Consider the following 13,950-nt stretch of genomic DNA (forward strand, 5'->3'; position numbering starts at 1 on the left):
CCTGCCTGGGCAACTTAGTAAGACCCGGTCTTGAAGTAAAGTTGAAAACAGAATTGGAGATTACAGGTCAGTGGTAGAGAGTGTGCATCTAGGTGAGGTCTTAGGTTCCACCACCAACAAAATAATAAAGAGGCTGCCATGCGTGTCCCCTCACTCTGTCACCACAGACAAGCTCTGGACTGTGTAAATGGCATCGTGCATACGCTTGTCAGTATCCGGCTTCTTCCCTGCTTAGCATTATGTCTGTGAGGTTCCCCAGATAGCAATGCTTTCTCCTTTCGTGGCCGGTGGTTTTCCATTGTAATAACCAGCCACAACTTCTCTGTTCATTCTCTTAATGATGGATGTTTGGGTTGATCCCAGTTTTCCCCTGGTCTTCGTAAAGTTGCTTCTCACTCTATTGCATATGTTTTCAATATATATTTCCGGGACTCTGTACGCCGACTTGTAACCCCTGGGAAAGGAGGCAGGCATACTGATCTGTTACCAGATAGATGCCTTTCAGACACATTCCCCTGAGGCCTCTTAGAAGATATCACAGGTGAAGCAACCAGCCAGCCGTAGTAGTTAGAGCTGACAGGAGGGGCAGGGCTTTGTGCTGGCTCTCCCTTCGTCCCTGTTTCATTTGCCTTACCCTAATCCCATTGGGGTTATGTTCCTAAATAAATTACTTAGAGAAATTAAGCCAATGTAAAACCATTACCTAAGAGCCGGGCTCTGCGCCAACAGGGATTCTTGCTGTAATCAGTTGCCCAGAGGCCAGTGTTCACAGCAAAGGCTCAGAGCAAGGCGTGGGTGAGGAGAACGGGCGACCAACCCGTTCACCTTGTTCAGCTGCAACCAAGAGTGGGTGATTAACAGGGGATCAGGCTGGAGTCGTGCACAGGACAGACCCAGTGCTTTCATATTTATAGTACAGAGAATGGAAACATGATGGGACACTGAACATGGAGCTGGCCACACACCAGAGCTTCTGTGAGGCAGTCTGGCCAGAAGCCAGTCAGAGACCAGCACCAGGAAAGAGCCACTGATCCAAGACTGTAGTCACAGGACTATAATAAGACGGACAATGTGGCCAAAGCATTAGAAGAAGGATATCAGCAGAAGGAAGTAAAAGATGGCCCTGTGGCTAAGATCCAGGAGGTCAAGTGCAGGGGGAGGGGAGGAAGGTGAATTACTTCACTAAAGATTTTTGTTTTCTTTTTTTTTGGAGCTGGGGACCGAACCCAGGGCCTTGCGCTTGCTAGGCAAGCGCTCTACCACTGAGCTAAATCCCCAACCCCTTCACTAAAGATTTTTGTTTTGGCTTCTTATTTTCTGCTTTTTTAAAAAACAAAAGAAAACAAAACAACAAAAACCTCCAGGGTCTCACAGACCAGGCTGGCCTTGAACTAACTATACAGTTAAGACAACCTTGAATGTCTGATCTACCTACTTCCACCTCCTCTATCTCCTTAGTACTAGAATGAGCAGGTGCCACCATGCCTGATTTCTGGGGTGCTCTGCGTTGTCTCCAAGGTTTCACATGCTTGGCAAACACTATCAACTAAGCTACACCCCCAGCTCCCTAATCTTCTACTTTCAAGTCATTGTTATATTATAATAAATATATCATAATTATATATATATATATATGTGTGTGTGTGTGTGTGTGTGTGTGTGTGTGTGTGTGTGTAATCATCACAACACAATGAGCAATATTGTGAGCCAAGTGTGTTTTTGTAATTTTTTTAATGGCTAATTCTGTGCACTTTTAAATGTGTTTACAACAATTCCAGGCTAAGCCAATGTGAGTGCTCATGGGGTGGCAGCTGAGAGACAGATACCCCTGGGCTGGGCCAGCCATGTTGGCCCCAGCAGACCAAAGGTGACCTCCGTTCCATGGGTCCTGCTGGCAGGGGTGGAGGAAGACTCAGGCCTTCTTCCTGATTCCCTTCACAGTTACCGAGAGTGGCCTTCCGAAGACGGTGTGGAGGAACTGCAGAACCTAACAAGCAACAAACACCATCTGGGTTGCTGACACATGTGTGGTCTCATATTTTTACCATCTCCTGGGCCAGCAAGAGCCACGGCCTTCCACGCTCGCTCTCAGTGAACTGTCACTGCTGCCCAACCAGGCAGGCTCTAGGATCCAGAAGAGCAAACTGGCTCAGTGTCCGGGACCCTCACACCCTTTCCTCGCGTGTAAGAGCAGTGAAGTGTGTCTCTCTGTGCTGGGCTGAGTACTGTAGGGCCAGGGCCCTGAAGAATCGGAGGGAGCAAATTTGGCATGAGGCCAGTTTCTGTAGTTTCACAAGCTACGGATGTTAAGGATGTTTTGCGTATTTATAAATGATGGTGGAGAAAAAGAAGCGAATATGATACATGAAATGAGATGCTCTGCTCCAGCTCAAAGGATCCCTCCCCTCTCCCCTCCCCTCCCCTCCTCTCCCCTTCCCTCCTCTCTATTTCCTTCCCCTCCCCTCCTGTTAGCTTTTCTTCTAGGCTCCGCCCCACAGTTACCTGGCAACAGCCAGGTGTGCCTGACTCACTATAAAGGGGGTGCTTTTCCCCCTCTCCTCCTCTTCCTCTTACTCCGCCCCTTCTCCCCCCCCCCCCACCTCCAAATCTTCCTGGCCGGCCTCTTCTCTCTTCTCTTCTCTTCCCTTCCTTCCTTCCTTCCCTTCCTTCCCTTCCCTCCCCTCCCTCCCTCCCTCCTCTCCTCTCCTCTCCTCCTTCCCTTCCCTTCTCCTCTCCCTCTTCTCTTCCCCTCTTCTCTATCTCTCTTTCTCACTCTGCCTTTCTATTTCTACTCCCTCATCAACCTCCCCTTCCCCTCCCCAAATAAACTCTATTCCGTAGTATATTGTCTTATGGCTGGTACCCCGGGGGGAAGGGGTGCCTCAGCATGGGCCCTCCCCTCCGTGGCACCCCTCCAACTTCACCCAACCTTGCATTACAAAAACATATCCCTGATTTCTCCTTTTTTATAAAGCACAACACCTCCCCTCCCTCCCTCTCCCCCTCCTTTCCCCTCCCTCTCCCCTCCCCTCCCCTCCCCCTTCCCTTCCCTCCCTCCCTCCCCTCTTCTCTCCCCTTCCTTACTTGAGTCCTAGAAGTCTTCGAGGCTTGAGGCGTCCAACCCTAGTAGAGGATGCTGCCCCCACCCCAGGGCACTCACCGTGGTTTGTACCAAATCTTGATGGTTCCTGGCTGAGTCGAGTGGACTCTCCATCCTCAGCAACATCTGTAGCACCATCTTGGGAGTGTGAGAGGCTGAAACACAGGGTGTGGTGCCCTGTCTTCACCCGTGCCTCCCAGCCCACTGCCGCTCAACGTCCCCAACACCTCGCTGAGGACTCTTCTGCTCTGAAGTCTCCGGGCAAGGCCAAGCGACACACACAGCAAGAAAAGACTGGGCCAGCCACATCCCCTATCGTGGTCATCACCACCAATAGCTCAGCCTCTCCCCGTGGGACCTAAAGAAAGACTTGGAGGAGAGCGGTGGGAGCAGCAGAGCTGAGAACATGAAGACACTTTGGGCATGGACTGGATAGACCACAAGAACTGCAGGGTTATCAGGATGTGGTGCCGTCCGCCCCTTAGTGTGGCCACCATCTAAAGTATAGTCTTGCCTCTGTGGGTTACGGCATCCAGCTGTGCCCGGGGTGGAAGTGGGTGTGCATGGTCACCAGGGCTGCAGAGGGTCCTGTGGTCTGGACAGCAGTCTGATACCACGTGGCAGAATTTATCACAATAGCAGCTTCCTCTCTGGCAGCGGTGATCTACTCCCAGGCAGCAGAGAGGCTGGGGGTGGGAACAACTGCCTGGAGGAAAGAGACATTAAAAAAAAGACAATAGGGGTTGGGGATTTAGCTCAGTGGTAGAGCGCTTGCCTAGGGAAGCGCAAGGCCCTGGGTTCGGTCCCCAGCTCCGGAAAAAAAAAAAGAAAAAAAAAAAAAAAAAAAGACAATAGATTTTACAAACGGGGCAGGCACAACTGCATGTGCGTCGTATGCCAAAGAGTGGCTTTGGATTCCTACTGATAGGTTATTCCTTCACTGCCAGTGAAATGAGCCAATTCGAGCTAGTTTAGATTATAGTAAAGGCGGGTTTATTGGGAAGCTGTTTATTGACTCCAAGGATTGAGGTCAGTGGAGTCGCCATGGGGAAGGGGTGGGTAGAGAGAAAGGGGAAGAGGCTCCTTAGAAGAGGAAAAGAGAGGGGGGGGGAGGATGAGGGGTGGGAGAATGAGAGAGAGAGAGAGAGAGAGAGAGAGAGAGAGAGAGAGAGAGAGCGAGCTCGAGCGCGCGCCAAGTCTCCTTTGGTATGTAAAATATGTTCCTTAATCCCTTGTCCGAAACCAAACACCTACCTCAAACCAGGACTGAAAGTCAACTGAGCTGCCGGCTCCCAGGCCTGATAGTAAAACACAGAACTGTGGTGCTTTGAGGGGAAAGGGCGGAAGACAAGAGTGACTCTCTCTCTGCAGAGTGGAAGATATCCACCATCCGTCCTTCTGTGCAAGTTTCGTCAGCTCTGCTTCCCTAACCATTTTCCTCAGTTTCTTCAGTGGTTACGTGTGTTAACCCACAAATAAGCAGGTGCACCTCTTTTAAGAAACAAAAAAAAAAAAAAAAAAAAAAAAAAAAAAAGAAGCACAGACAGGCGGGGATGAGGAATGAGCTACTGGAAGGTCTGGTTCATGGAACTGCCCCCCCCCCTAACTTAATGCTGTTTTCTCTTCCTTCTCAGTTGATTCCTGTCAGTTTAGCACCTGCCTGGGGCCTTGTTTAAGGATAAACTTGAGAACTTTCAGCGTTGACAGGGTCAACAGAAGCAAGCCTTTGGAAGGATGCAAGACTGGGTGTGGCTAACCTAAAGTGTTGTGAAAACAGGAGTCCTGAGAGCAGAGAGCAGTGGCCCAAGACCTCTCAAGGTGAGAGCGGGTGGGGCTGGGGCTCTGACTGTGCCTCAGCCTCCAGCTCACGTTCAGGGGCTTCCTACAGACGATCTATTTCCATCCCTAAGTCATCCCTCTTCCCAAGCGTCCCAAACCAAGAATCAACTAAAGAGGGAAGAGTAGGAGAAGCCGGCCAAATTAAGGTTTGGCTTTGTTTATGAATCAGAGATCAATTCAATGGCACCGGTGTTTACTGTGCCGGGGCAGCATGGGACGGGATGGAATGGAACCAGGCTGAATTAGATTGAATCAGATGGACCTGTATACATTATATACAACGAGAATGAGTAGCTTTACAAGTTGCCTTAGCTGCAATGAGAGAACTAGGTCACAGAACAATTAGTGTCTGTTAAAATGGATGGGAGCCGGAAAAGCTGAGAGTCTAGAGAGATGCTCTCATTCTAGAGATGGAGGATGGGCACCCAAGGCTGTGCTTGAGCTGGCCACAGGCCTGGGAGAAGCAGCATCTCCTGGCTTTCCTACCGCACTGCCCCAGGAGTGTCACACCCTGCCTACACCTGCTTCTGAGCCTTGGCGTATGCTGTGCCATCAGCTTGGGGGCCTGTCCCTAACGAACCCATTAGAAGAAACAGTTCTTACGTATCAAGGTCACACTTGAACCCAGCCTTCCTTCAGCTATAAAGGAAAAGCAGACACCATGTTCACGGGAAAATGGATAAGACTGGAGAATATTGTGCTAAGTGAAGAACCAGAGGGTCAGAAAGACAAACACATCTTTTCCCCTTTAAGCAGAGCCTAGATTTTAGTGACTACATATGGGCATCTATGTGGGCATGGGTGCTAGCTATTAAACTATAAAAGGTACCATGAGAAAGGAGGAGAAGTCTTCAGGAAGGGCTAGGGAGGGGAGAAAAGAAATCGACTATATGTGACAAGAAAGCAAGAGGGACAGGGAGGAGGGGCAGGGAAGAGGGACAGGGACCTGGAGGAGGGAAATAGAAGAGGATCATGGAAAGTTAAATGTGTCTGAAAACGTCCTAATGATCTAGCACTCGGGAGGCAGGGGCAGGTAAATCTCTGAGTTTAAGGTCAGCCTGCCCTACAGAGTGAGTTCCAGGACAGCCAGGGCTACACAGAGAAACCCAGTCTCAAAAAACACAAAAACCAAACCCAGCCAAACTAACAAACAAAAATCAAACATTGTAGCCAAGCATGGTGGGGCACACCTTTAGTTCCAGCGCTCAGGAGACAGAGTTAGGCATAGGCAGGCAGACGTGCTAGGCTGGTCTGATCTACATAGTGACTTCTAGGACAGTAGGGAGACCCTGTCTCAGAACAAACAAGCAAACAAACAAACAAACATATCGTCAGGTACTGATGGCACTGTGGGAGCCTGGGGAAACAACCTTAAACTTAACGGCTACCTGGACTACAGAGTGAGCTCAGGCCGGCCTGGGTAACTTGGTGAGACCCTGTCTCAAACTGGAAAGCAAGGCAAAAGTGTGAAGAACCCAGGGCAGCCAAGTTGGTTCCCTCAAGAGCAAGGCGTTGGCAGTTTTCTAGAGAAGGTGAGAGCGGTTTGCAGTATGGAAGGGGTACAGAGTGCAGAAAGGGGGTGCAGGGCAGCAGAAAAACTTGGGGAAAGATACCTTTATTGAATTTCCTGGGTTGGAGAGAAGGCTCAGCAGTTAAGAGCATTATATGCTCTTCCAGGGGACCCAGGTTCAATTCCTAGCACCCACGTGGCAGCTCCCAACCATCTCCAACTCCAGTTCCAAAAATCTTACGGCTTCTGGGAGCACCAGGTATGCACATGGTGTACAGACAGACAGACAGACATGCAAACAACACCCCCCACACAAAATAATAATAATAATAATAATAATAATAATAATAATAATAATAATAATAATAATAAAAGAGTCGTGGATTTCCTGTTGTATTTCCAGGTACGTTTTAGACATCCTGTTCAGTGAGTGGGTGGTGGCTGATGAACCAGGCTGCTGTTAATCCAGACCTGGACTTGTTACCCTCTCTGTCCCTCCTGATCCCTCATGGCCTCTACCAAAAGTAGAGAACCATCAGAACCACCCCTGAGGACTCCACAGCCTTCCCAACCAGGCTCCAAGCTCACTGCAGAGACATCCATGGGGACACACAAAGAAGCCACTCCCGCATATTCAGGATACATGCGATGATGTCCGAGTAAGTGGGTTACCCGATCAGATCAGTGAGTGGGTACTAGCCATCAGAAGGTGGCGTATCTGACCGGAAAAAAATAATTGATTGACTGAATGAGAACAAACGCAGGGTATCTTTGACCTCTCGAATAGGGGTCAGCTCAGTTCCTCACCCGTCTTCTGGTTTGGAATCACAGGGCCCGGCCACAGCAGGAGGAGAAAGGCAAACCACATGGCTTCAGTTACAGCAGAAGCAGAAGGGCTTCAGAGATGGAGGTCCAGCTCCAATAGCTACTCACTCAAGAGAGCTCGCCCGGCGTCTGCGCATAGAGGAGGAGCAGGTGACACCTGGTGATTGGCAAGGGGGTGGCACCATGGCTGCGTGACACAGGTGTTCCAACTGCTTGGATTACCTTACCTAAACACAGGTAATTTTTACATCTTATGACCCAAGCTTTGGGAAGAATCTGAAATGTCAAGGTGGCAGAGTACCAAGGATCTGACCTTCCCATTTTTACAGACAAGGACACTAAGGCCCGGGAAGGCAAAGGAGACTTTGTGTTCACACAGTTCAATGTGGAGAGCTGAGGTGACAACACTGGTCCCCCAGCTCCCAGTCCAGTGCTATCCCAATCAAAGTGAGAGATATCGTAAGAGTGGTCCCATCAACTACAGCGATGAGTGGGGGTGGGGGGCACTTCAGTTCCCTTGAAGAAGCTCTCTGCCTGGCAGAAAGAATGGTTACAGCTCTGACACAAAGCTGAGGGTTGAGGGAAAGTCATTTCAAGGTTAAAGGATAAAGAATTTTCCCCTTCGTTCTTATTTAAAAATGCAGAGAATCAATTCTATTGGGCATTTGGAAATGATTGAATGACTTGATTTGAAATTGGTTGTGTCTTTGGCCCAAGCAGGTTCTGATCAATCCCTGAATGCATCAGAGGCTCTGCTTTAAAAGGGATAGTGGGTGCCTAAAACAGAAAATAACTACTCCTAACTCCAACCTGTGACCTTCCACTGGTGAAAAGACTCACCCTAAATCTGGTAGCAGCCCGCAGAAAAGACCATGGGTGAAGGGAGTTTTTATCTTTTTTTTTTTTTTTTTGCCTGTCTACCCTCCTTCTTGTTGGCACATTCATCTACTCTACTCCTGCTCCTGCTCCAACATCCTTTCTATATTAGAGCCCACTTTTGGGGGATTCCAACACAGAGCGCAGACAAGCCGAGACATTCAGCCTCATGGCTGGGACAATTCCAGATTGTCAGCCTTTCCATCAGGTGGCAACCAATGTTGGGCTGGCCAGACCAGAGCCTGCTAGTCATTTTAATAGATCCCTTTTTAATATATCTGTAAATTTTGCCAGTTCTGTTTCTCTAGAGAACCCTAATATAGCACCCCATTTCTCTCTGGCATTTTTACTTATGCTTTTTAAAATTTAATTTTAGCCGTCACCTTTTAGGGGCATGGCAACACACATGCATGCCACCACATGCATTTGGAAGCCAAAAGACTAGTTTTGAGAATCAGCTCTCTCCTTCCACCATGGGTCCTGAGGCTTGAACTCAGTTTGTCAGACTCACATAGCAAGCACCCTACCCTCTGAGCATTCTTACCCGCCCCTTCCTGCCTTTATTAGATTTCTTGTGGCAACGATAATCACTGATGGGGTAGAAGGATGGAAGGAGCCTGGGTTGCAAAGGGATCACTATGCAACCAAACCAGAGTTATCAATTGATGTGCTTCCCCCGGGGCTCTTGAAACATTAGGGAAACAAACTTCCTTTGCCTGGCGTCTTGGTGGGGCTCCCTCGATGTGTAGCTCGAAGCATAATGGTATAATAATCTTTAAAAGTGCAGAGGCTGGGATGGAAAACTGGCTCTCAGGGAGCCAGTGGCCAAGACGACTATGATCTAGAGAGACCTGCTCTCTAAACTAATTAATAATATAGAAGCGACTTCTCACCGCCCCAGAGGTCAAAGTCACACACCATGTGTCAGCAGGGCTCACCCCTTTATTCTGGATTTATTCGCTTTTAGAAACCAATTCCTTGGGATTTTCTATATTACCATGCCGTCTGCAAACAGAGATCCATCTTATTTCCTTTCCTATCTTATTAGAATGAATAGAGCTTGTTTCTCTGTGTTGAGTTAAGGTGCTGAGTGTGGACATCCTCCCTCTAGTCCCAATATTAGGGAGAAAACATCAACTTAGGTATAATGTGGGCCGCGGGCATGCTACTCATGTTCCAGTGAGCTAGCTCATCATCAAGATGAATTACTTAACGCTGGACTTCTCAGGGTCTTAGGCTGTGAACAGTTACATGGAAGAGACCTTTTGCTTTATTTTACTTTATTGCTTTTCAAGAAGTGGTTACTCGGGGTTGGGGATTTGGCTCAGTGGTTCAGCTTGCCTAGGAAGCGCAAGGCCCTGGGTTCGGTCCCCAGCTCAAAAAAAAGAAAAGAAAAAAAAAAAAAAAAAAAAAAGTGGTTACTCTGTGTAGCCCTGGCTATCCTAGAACTCACTCTGTAGTCTGGGCTAGTCTTGAACTCACATAGGTTGCCTCTGGTCCACCACCAGTGCTGGGATTAAAGGTGTGCACCATCACTGCCTCGATAGAAGGGGATTTTTTTTTTATTTGCTTCTCTCAGAGGTCTATGGGTGTCGTCCTGCTGACTTCAACTCGAGGGTTTCCACAGAGCGGAAGCAAAGGCTTAGGTGTTGCTTGTCTAGATGATTTGACTGTATCTTCACCCACCTGGTGGGGATGCCATCCTTGAGAGGAGCTCAAGAGCCTAGGGGGAGGAATAGAGAGAGAGCAAGTTGGGTATAACACCAGAAATACCAGCAGATGGAGCCACCAGCCCAGGAGAGGACAGTGTCCTTCCTCTCTAAGGGAACAGCATCTGACTACTTCAGACATTGCACAGGCATCCAGAAAGAGCCTCACCGGGAAAAGTCCACTCAGGCAACCCTCCCAGATGGCACAAGGACCCTCTGGCCTACGTATTTCCAGGGAAGTGGGAGTAGGAAGAAAGTAGGATTTGGCTTAATTGAGGGTAGTAAATGTTCAGAAGTTGGCAGAAAATACAGTCATTGTTTTTTGGTTTTTTTTTTTTTATTTTTTGGAGCTGGGGGCCGAACCCAGGGCCTTGTGCTCGCAGGCAAGCGCTCTACCACTGAGCTAAATCCCCAACCCCACGGTCATTGTTTTGGAGAAGTTTGGCCATAAAGAAGAAATAACTTGGAGCAAAGTAAGCTTAAATATTTATTTATTCATATTTTAAATTAATATATGCTTGGTGCATGAATGTATGTATATGCACCTCACACATGCCTGCCCGTGGGGGCCAGAAGAGGGCATTAGATTCCCCGAACTGGAGTTAGAAGCAATTTTGAGGTGCCATGTGAGTACAGGGGACTGACCCCAGGTCCCCCGCAAGAACAGTGAGTGCTCTTAATAGCTAAACTATCTCTCTAGCCTGAAGTTTTAAAATGGAAATATCTTGTCTGTACTTTATTAGTTGTGCTTCTACTCTCCTTAAGAAGTTAAACACACAAGAAATGGCCGCAGCAGATGAAGCCACATTCTCCCAGGATAGCGCTTCGTTTGCTGTACTCATTAGTCTGTGGAATACTTTTTGTTTGGTTATTTATTTGTTTGTTTGTTTATTTATTTATTTTTAAATAGGTTCTGGCTATTTAGCCTGTGCTGGCCTGGAACTCAGAATCTAGTCTCAGCCTCCGGAAGCCTGGGATTACAAGCTGCGCCACTGGGTGGGATCCTCTTCCACAGACCATTTGGCTTTTTAGCACAACGCACAGAGGCTTCTGCATCCCCGGTATCTGCAACTTAGCGACAGGGCAGAAGAATACTGAAGTGGCCTGGCACAGAGGAACTCGGGTGACAGAGTGAAGAGGGCGTCTCTTCTGGATGCCACCTTTTCTCTGTGACGTGAGGAAATGAAAGAGTCCGTGGCGTAGGAAAGGTTTGGGTAGTCTCGGTTAAGAATGGGAAAGTTGGGGGGACCGGAGAGACGGCTCTGCATTTAAGATTGCATCCTGTTTGGTTCCCAGCATCCACACTGGTGCTCAAAACTACTTGTAGCTGTAGCTTTAAAAGACATCCCTTTAGCTCAGTGGTAGAGCGCTTGCCTAGGAAGCACAAGGCCCTGGGTTCAGTCCCCAGCTCCGAAAAAAAGAACCAAAAAAAAAAGAAGACATCCCTCTGTCGGCATGCACATGGGCATATCGCTTCCCACCCCTTACACACAGTGCACGCAGACACATGCCTTAAAGTGATAGAAAGAAATCTTTTAAAAAAGAGCGGAAAAGTGAGCCTTCTACAGACAGAATTGCTATAACCTGAAACCCAGGTGAGAGGCCATGATTTAACAATAGTCTAATCCACGTCTGCGTGCATCCTTCCCCAGCACGGAAAGTGAAATTGGAAGGTCCCAATAGATATGATCAGGGGTAGTGTAGAAATGGGTTCGTGGGAAGGAGTGGTAGGAAGTGATTGAGCGGTGTGCAAGGAGCTGGACTTCAGGGTCAAAGGGGCAGAGGTGGAAGATCTTTAAAGAGTAGCCACTCCCACCTCCTTGAACGCGGGGCGCCCCCTGGCGGCGGCGGGTGAAGAAGGCCAGCGCATGCGTGGAAAACACAGCGCTCCCAGATCGCACTGAGTTCAGAGAGACAGAGAAACAGCTTTATTAACGAGCCCGGACCCCCACATGGTGGAAGCAGAGAACGGCCTCCTGCAAGTTGTCCTTTGAACTTCACATATGCACCGTGGCAGAGCCTTCCCCCACCCCCATGAAAAAGATAATTTAAAAACGTAAAACCAAGCTGGCGGTTGGGCGTGGCAGGCTTTCTTTCTCACTTTCTTTTTTAACGACCAGCTGACCCTTTGCAAAAAGGGACATGTTATGCGGCTTTTCAAAGAGTCATGTGGATGCCTCCGATTTCATTGCCTCGGAAAGTGCAGGTTCTGGAGTGTGGGTTCTTTATAGCTGAAGAAAAGGCAAAGATCAAAGTTTCTGTGTCACTTTTAAGTGACTCACATGGTCAGAGTTTGGGGCAAGCACTGTGGCCTCGCATAACTGTGACCTTCTGGTAACGTGAGTAGCGGGAGTGCCTAGGACGCCCGTGCATTCCTGGATAACTTTAGGGTGAGCTTGGTCTATAAAAAGGAGGCTCCGCTGGGCAGCTAAGCCTTGAGTGACATAGCAGGCAGGAGGGGTTTGGGGAGAAAGGATAGGGTTGAGTCACGGGGGAGGGGAAAGGCATGTTTGCGCTTTCAGTCCAGCAGCAGGTGAGGAATTTGACCCCAGCGCTCAACCCTACATAGCAGCCATCCCTCAGAAATATAGGAGGAAGTAACTCTGGTTCAATGTTCTCTCTCTCTCTCTCTCTCTCTCTCTCTCTCTCTCTCTCTCTCTCTCTCTCTCTCTCTCTCTCTCTCTCTCTCTCTCTGTCCTGGAACTCTCTATGTAGACCAGACACCAGGCTAACTACCTTGGACTACTTCTGTTATGGAAAAGGCAACACATTATCCTTACTAGAATAGATGTCTGTTATGATTACGGATTTTCCTTTCCTGCATGTAACGCTTCTATACGAACTACCGTCCATGGACTTACAGGATGCCTCGGCCACTCCTATGTTATTCCACACAGCATTGCTTCTGACCCAAGAACTCACTTCACAGCCAAAGAGGAGCAACAGTGGACCCATGCTCATGGAACTCACTGCTCTTGCCACATACCCCACCATCTTGAAGCAGCTGGCCCAATAAAGCAATGGAACGGTCTTTTAAAAACAGTTCCAGGGGTTGGGGATTTAGTTCAGTGGTAGAGCGCTTGCCTAGGAAGCGCAAGGCCCTGGGTTCGGGCCCCAGCTCTGAAAAAAAGAACCAAAACAAAAACAAAAACAAAAACAAAAACAAACAAACAAACAAACAAAAAAAAAAACAGTTCCAGAGCCAACTAGGCAGCAGTAGCCTGCAGGGTTGGGGCAGGGTTCTCCAGGAGGCAGTAGTACATGATCTGAATCAGCATCGGAGTAAGTGGTACTGTTTCTCCCATAGGATTCACAGGTCCAGGACTCAGGAGTCCGAGATGGGAATAGTTTCAGTCACTCTCGCCCCTAGTGACTCACTAGCATAAAGTCACTTCCCGTTTTCACAACCTGGAAGCTTAGGTTCCAAAAGAAGGTGTGCTTCTTCCAGGAGGCAAAGCAAAGATTCCACTAAATTGGAAGGTTAAGGCTTCCTCCTAGGGCTGGAGAGATGGCTCAGTGGTTAAGAGTGCCCTCTGCCCTTCCAAAGGTTTTCAGTTCACTTCCCAGTTACCACATGATGGCTCACAACCATTTATAATGGGATCTGATGCCCTCTTCTGCCATGCTACTAGGATACTAATATACACCAATAAGTAAATAATACTTAAAAAAAAAAAAAGACTTCCTCCTTACCACTGTGAGCTCCTGATGCTGAGTTAGGCTACTAAGAGTTACAGCTTAGGCTGACAAACAAGTTACAGGTTAGGAGGGGTGATGGATCCAGACCACTAAGGGAAACTGGGCTGCTTTTCCACAACAGAGGTAAGGGAAAGTACCTTTGGAATTCAGGGAATCCTTTAGACATCCCACGGTATCACGTGTCTTGTTATTAAGATCAACGGAAACTGTTAACAATCCAACCCAGTTAGGATGATAAATGGCCCAGGCCCTTTACGAATGAAGGTATGGGTCACCCCTCCAGGGGAAGAACCAAGACCCTCTGAGGTGCTTGCTGAGGGTGGAGGAAAGACAGAGGGAGAGTAGGGAAAGGTAATTGTAAATGCCAGCTAAGGCCGAGTGACCATTTGTAT

The sequence above is a fragment of the Rattus rattus genome, chromosome 4 (assembly GCF_011064425.1).
Source record: "Rattus rattus isolate New Zealand chromosome 4, Rrattus_CSIRO_v1, whole genome shotgun sequence".
Taxonomy (NCBI): domain Eukaryota; kingdom Metazoa; phylum Chordata; class Mammalia; order Rodentia; family Muridae; genus Rattus; species Rattus rattus.